Below are 7,219 nucleotides of genomic sequence, written 5' to 3' on the forward strand. Positions count from 1 at the left end.
TGTTTTGCTGCAAAGACAAGAACAGAACCCTGCCCCAACACTCATGAGGTTTTCTTACCACCTGTATGATTGTCACTTCTGTGGATGAGCTGTCATTTTTTTTTCTCAAGACCTTTCTCCTTTCCAAACCGAATCTTTAATAATTTTGATGGTATCCATAGCTTTTCTTCTCCTGTGGAAACAAGAGCAAAAACCTTTGCCCAACATAGCACATATCCTAGGTTCCATTCTGAGGTCAACTCATCCTCGAAATACACTGGCTGATTTAATTCAGAAGTCTTTTCTATTATCCAATGTCTCTCCACTGCCATAGTTTCTTTCTCATTAGCATTAAGAAAATTCAAGGTTAGTAAAGCACTATGTAATCTATTTCTGGAAGTATTTTCCATCCCTTTCTGTTTGTTTTAGCATATCCTTTATAGCTCAATTTGATCTTTCTATAATTGCCTGGCCTGTAGATATTAAATATACCTATAATATGCTCTTTATTATAATAAGAAAAAAATGTTTCATTTTCTTAGAAACATATGCTGGACCATTACCTGTCCCTTTTTTTTTTTCACTGTTCAAGATTTATTTGGTGTTTTCATTGGCATGACACTTAGTTGGTTGCATCATCCATATGCAGATCTTCACTTTACACAATATTTCAATGTACACTACAGATACTTAATACACAAAATAATATCCTTTAGAACAGTTATACACAAGATATGCATAATGAATTTACACACTGGAGCCAGGTTATGACTAATTGGGAAATCATTGGCCTAGGCATGTCTGGTGAGGGTGCACAGCACAGACACAGCAGGTTCACAGGGTAACTGAAGCCTGCACACAGTTGGCAGTGTCACACCAACCAGGTTACCTCTACACAAGTACCACTTAGCATCAGGGTAGAGCTGTGGGAACACAACCGCCCTAACCACAGCTCAGATGAGGAGACAGTGTGTGGTCTCCATAGAAACCCTGCTGCAGCCTGGACAGTGAAGCGCTAGGACATCTGGGGACTTTTAGAACTGCAGCTCTTTCTGGATCCCCCAGAGCATATCTGCACTCTTCTTCAAGCGGGTCTCCTCTTCAGAAGTCAGAGTCACCTTCACAACATCTGATATTCCATTTGGTCCCAGGATACAGGGGACCCTGAGGAAGACATCATCCTTGATTCCATAGAGACCCTTAATCATGGTGGAAATGGGATGCACCCGCCTCAGATTCTTCATCATGCTCTCTGCCAAGTCGGCCACAGAGAGGCCAATGGCCCAGGACGTATAACCTTTCAGTTTGATCACCTCATAGGCACTGTCAACCACCTGCTTGTGAACCTCCTTCCACTGCTCCTTGTCTGCATTGGAGCCCAGTTCTGGGTTCAGATTCTTCAGGGAGACACCAGCGACATTCACTCCACTCCACACAGGCACACTGGAGTCCCCTTGCTCCCCCAGGACCCATCCAAGACAGCTCAGTGGGTGAACACCCAGCCTTTCTCCCATCAGGTAACGGAACCGAGCTGAATCCAGATTGCAACCACTCCCGATGACTCGGTTTTTGGGAAAGCCACTTATCTTCCAGGCCACATAGGTCAAGATATCCACTGGGTTGGAGACAATAAGCAGCTTGCAGCTTGGACTGTACTTCACCACATTGATTATGAAGAACTTGAAGATGTTCACGTTGTGCTGGACCAGATTGAGCCGACTCTCTCCCTCTTGCTGACGGGCCCCCGCTGTGATGATGACCAGCTTGGAGTTTGCAGTCACGCTATAGTCTTTGCCAGAGACAATTTTCGGTGTTCTAAGGAAAAGGCTGCCATGCTGGAGATCCATCATTCTCCCTTCAGTTTGTCTTCCATGACATCAACAAGGGCAAGCTCATCCGCCATGTCCTTCATTAGGATACTGATGGCACAAGCCGTGCCAACAGCACCAACCCCAACAACCGTAATCTTGTTCTGGGGGGCCTGTTCCTCCTTAAGGAGATTTACAATCAGCTGGTCCTTGAGGGTTGCCATCTTGTCGGACTTTGAAACTTTTGGGACCGCTAGTGAACGCTGAGCAGCTTCAGTCGCATGTAGCATGGTCAGGGTTCGGCTACAGAGGCTCCAGCACCCATTACCTGTCTTTATTTGTGCACGTATACCCATGATGGCCGTAACTTCTAATAAATGAATCAGCCTTTTCTGAGCTCAAGATAGTTGCCCATTAAAAACATGAATAAGTATCAATGGTGTGGTGTGCATAATTTAATTTTTCAAATTCTGTTAAGTGGAACACATCCATTTGCCGGATTTCATTTCTTTGAGTATCCTTTGGGTTACTACCTGCAGTTAGCAGTGTTTGGTTATAGAAGTAGGGCATCTCTTTATAATCTCCTTAGCTTGCTGCCATGTAATAAAAACCTCTTTCTTTAAGCCTTTGCTATGGACATCATGTCTTTTTATAAAATTCTGAGGTTTTCAGCACATTTACAATCAATAATCGATAAATTTCACCTTTACCTTGTTGCTAGAGGACCTGGCAGACCCAATATGGTATCAGATGTGTATTATGTATATGAGACAAAGCCTATTCCTGATTATATCTTGAACCTGCCTGTCTGCCATGATGGTCATGGACTCCAACCCTCTGGAACTTTAAAACCCAATAATCTCTTTCTTTATAAGTTGCTTTGGACATGAGATCTTATCACCGCAATAGAGAAGTAACTAATGGGTACAGTAATGCTTCATAATCCAGATATGGGAAGTCAGCTTCCTCCATGGATCCAGTTTTAGATTAGGATAAAAGGGAGAGAGGGAGATAAGATATAAAGAGAGACTGAGGATGTGACAAAGGGTGAATAGAGAAGGAAATAAAATCAAAAGGCTAGCTAAGATGAGGAGAAAAGAAAGATTCAGAGGTCAGACATCTTGTGAGAATGCGAGCAGGCAGTATGAGTGATGAGTGCCGAGGGCTGGAGGCTGCTCGTCCCGCGTATCCACATCGGAATGCATCATCTTAGATGTCCATACAGGGAATGATCCTCCATACTTTGCTTTTGTTTCGAAGGAATGAGTTTGTTAAGGATAGAACAAGCAACAGTCCAAGAACAGCAAGCAGCAACTAAATAGTAGAGCATTGGATCAGATACATCATCCTGCAAAAGTGACTTGAAGAAACTGATAATAAAAGCATCAGCTAGAGCCTCTGATCTACAGAAAAATTCCCAGATAGAAGTCTTCTGTGTGAGCCTTGCAACTCACCATTCCCATGTCATTGGGTAGCAGTAGCTGAGGCTTTTGCTTTGGAAAGGAGCCATCCAATCACTTACTTTCTAGTTCTGGTCAATGATGTCACTGAAATGTAATTTAAAAACTCAACCCACTCCCTATGTTCTCAAGAAAATGGTATATTCACTCCTACGCTATTTTTCAACTCTCCTTCTTTCTCACAGGCTAAGAGGTGGAGGCACAACCCATCCCCATCAGGGGGTTCTGGATATTTTAAGGTAAGCATGCTTGGGTCCGAAGGTAGGGGGTAGGCAACCCTAGCTCTACAAACAGCTTTTTTGCTTAAACAGAGCATGATAACCTATTAATACAATGTATATTACAGATGGTGACAGCTTCTTGGTTCTGGTTATGTACGAATAAAGTAGAATTGTGGTGAAGGTCACCAAAGATAACGAGGCTCAGATGTGGCAAGGGAATTCAACTGGATGCAGAGATCACTGAGACTTCGGACACATTTGTGCTTGAGGGAAAGAGTGAGAGGTGAATACTGGGCATTTAAGGAACACCGTGTATGCTGAGGGTGGTGAAGTGACAGATGGGGGGCTAACTGAGGCAACAGGAGAGAAGAAGAGTAGATAGATGTCTCTTTTGAACTCAGAAGAACAGAAGGAGAAAGGTCTGATTCCTTCACATGGCCCAAACAAAATTCCAGAGGGTAGACTGGAAAAGATTAGCAACAGGCACAAGCCTGGGTCAACCCAGATGACCTGAATAAGTTACACAGGGGAAGCTATATGTTATAAACTTACATGTGAGAAAATGGGGCACGCTAGCGTCAACTGGCTCCAATTTTTACAAATTTGCATTAGTAATACCTTGTTATTAGGGAATGGGCAGTATTCCATTGGTGACCTGTCTGCCCAGATTCCCTGCAGAAGAACCTAAAAGATTCTAAATGTTGACATTCCTCCTTGGTAATAAAACCAAAGAGCAGAAAATACAAATACCTTGCCTGTGATCATCTGTAAAACTGTTCAGAGAGGCATGGGATTCCTAGAGAGAATCAGAGTGGGTTTGTGACCAAGACTACTGGATGATCCTCTTGCATAAAGCAGATAGCTTACCAGTCTGCAAAATGGCTCAAGCTGACATCAGAAGAGATAACTTCAGAAAATGGGGCAATGCAAAAATAGGCTTAAAACAATTTGCTCTGAAAAAAAAAACAGTGTTTCTATTATAATTCAATGATTCCACAAATGTAGTTAGTGTGTTTTGATGTTCAAAATATCCCCAGAATCACAGTGACATGTACCGTACATGCTTAATAAATGTCTGCTGAACTGAAGTCCATAACGGGAAGAAAACCTTTAGGTGCCTAGAAGTTGTTAGTCCCTCTGGCTCTTAGATGGAGGTTACAGTTTGCACAGTGTTCACTTGTACCCTGCATTAGTACAGCCTCTGCCCCCTGGGGTGACCAATTTGGGGCATCTTTACAAAAATAAAATCTGTGGACTTGCAACACTGAGGCTGAGCTTTGGAAAAAGTAAGTTAAGCGAGGCAGGGCTATCCTGCCATCCTGTCAGTCCAGCCGGCTCTCCCCATGACATTTCTGGCCTGATGGTTTAAAACCACAATTTCATTTAAATCAATTTGACTTTCTTTAATAAAAGTCCAGGAGGCCATGTAAGGGGCTGATGCAAAATATTGTAATCAGAGTAATACGAAAGAACTGAGTAATGTTTTAGAGCATAGCACATTAATAAAATCCACTGGCCTGGAGATGCCTCCTAACCCGAGTCTACCAAGCAGTTACTCTGCACAAGCAGTTCTCAACCTGTGGATCAAGACCCCTTTGGAGCACACATCAGATATCCTGTATATCAGATATTTACATTATGATTCATAACAGTAAGAAAACTACAGTTAAGAAGTAGCAACAAAATGATTTTATACTTGGAGGTCAGCACAACATGAGGAACTGTATCTAAGGTCGCAGCATTCGGAGTGCTGAGAACCACTGCTCCAGAGGATCTCTAGCTGCTGTGAGGAGAGGGGTAGCCTCAGACTCTCCTAAAGCTACAGCTAGTAAGGACAGAAGTGCTCACCGACACAGCAGGAAGCAAAGTAAACTCTGCTTTAAAAAAACTTGTTCGCATTTTATCATGCTGTATTGCTCTGTGTTGTACCATCTTACTTCTCAGCGTAGGCTTTCTGCAACACATTTCCCCCAACCTGACAAATATGCTGATAACAATGACCAGTGATTACTTTGATACATTTCACCCACAAGCAGTTAGCTTCTTGTTAGCCAGTTCAACAAAATATCATTTCTTGCTAGATTCCACCTGATGCAAAAGGGTTTCTGGCCCCTCAGAATTCAGTAGATCTTATAATTTGCCAGATTCCATAATAGCAAACCAAAGTACTTGAAAGAGAACTCCTAGCAAACACAACATCTTTAAATGCCCCATTGGTGATCTAATGCTTATTTTAATTAGTTGTTTGTTTGCATGCGATAGGATCTTAATATGTAGTTTCGACTGTCCTATAACTCCCTATATAGATGAGACTGGCCTTGAACTCACTGAGATTCACTTGCCTCTATCTCCCTCATGCTGAGATTAAAGGTGTCCATCATTTTGCCCAGGAAAGATTTATTTGTCTTTATTTGATGTGTGTGAGTATTTGCCTATGTGTCTGTATGTTGTACCACTTCTGTGCACAGTGCCCACAGAGGCCAGAGGACGACTTCAGTTCCTCTGTACCACTGGAGTCACAGCAATGGTGAGACACCAGGTATGTGCTATGCACTGAACTTGGTGGTTTCACCCCAAAAGCAGCCGGTGCTCTTAAGCCTTGAGCATCTCTCCAGTCCCATTTTTACATTAAGTCAGTAAAGATGTTCTAGGACTCAAAGGCAAAAAACTCAAGGAGACTTGGAATATGTTTAGCTTGCAGCATGCTGCTTCTGCAGCAGCCTGGGTTGAGCTCAGGAGTGCAATGTTGGAGACTGTATTCAGGTATCTGGGTGAGATGATTCCATGGATGAGTTTCAGATTCTCTGTTTGCTAATGCAATCAGCCTAGAAAACCTTTCTGTGGCTGTCAGTATTTACTGCTACACTAAAACAGATCTGTTACCTTTCAGCACAGATTGAAACCTGGTCTGAAAACAGGCGGAACCTTGCGTAACACAAGAAGGAGAACCTGTAATTGGCCCTTCATTAGTTAGAACAGCAGCAGCCCTGTGGGATCTGGAATGTTTGTTTCCTGTTGAGGAGGAATCTGGATCCGACTACCTTAGAGGAAGAAACTAGATGTATAACTGGAGAAAGAGCAAAAAAGGTGACCTGATCCAGATGCTTTAGTTTGATGACAGAGTATTAAAAAAGATAATACCAGAATTCAAGATTAATTTTTAAAATTAGCATTTATTTACTAAAAGTTTTTAATTCTTATTTTTATTTTATGTGTATGGGTGTTTTGTCTGCATGTATGTCTATGCCTCACGTGCATGCAGTGACCATACAGGTCAGAGCAGCACATTCCCTCCAGCCACTCCCCAAATTGGAGCCACAGACAGCTGTTGGATGCCATGTGCATACTGGGCCATGAGGGTACTGGGACTTGAACCTTGGCTGTCTGGCAGAGCAACCAGTGTGCCCTTAACCACTGAGCATCTCTCCAACTTGCAAGGTTTGAATTTTTAAATGGTACTTTAAAAAGGAAAAGAAGGCAAGTATCACTAAGAACATACCTGGGGGAATCATCAAACACAGCAACACGCAGTAAGATGATGAAGCAAACCGGAGTCACTGAGATATGCTACTGGGTTTTTTGTTTGTTTTGTTTTGCTTTTATTTTCTTCTTTTTGGATACAGGCTCTCTTGTAGCCAGGTCTGGTCTTGGTTTCCATATTTAACTCAGAAGTGTTGTGTCAGGGCAGAGGGGTCAGCTGAACTGGGTTGTTATGGTTTTGAGTGAGAGGAAGAGAACCATTCAAATTATG

The 7,219-nt window shown here is 42.6% G+C and overlaps 1 pseudogene; it reads right to left on the bottom strand.

Moving 5' to 3' along the window:
• Positions 1 to 1,013: 1,013 nt before the first annotated feature.
• LOC121455870 lies at positions 1,014 to 2,011 on the bottom strand (annotated as a pseudogene).
• Positions 2,012 to 7,219: the final 5,208 nt, after the last annotated feature.

Source organism: Microtus oregoni, unplaced genomic scaffold (assembly GCF_018167655.1).
Source record: "Microtus oregoni isolate MIOR12 unplaced genomic scaffold, Mior012 000014F_ref0000157, whole genome shotgun sequence".
Taxonomy (NCBI): domain Eukaryota; kingdom Metazoa; phylum Chordata; class Mammalia; order Rodentia; family Cricetidae; genus Microtus; species Microtus oregoni.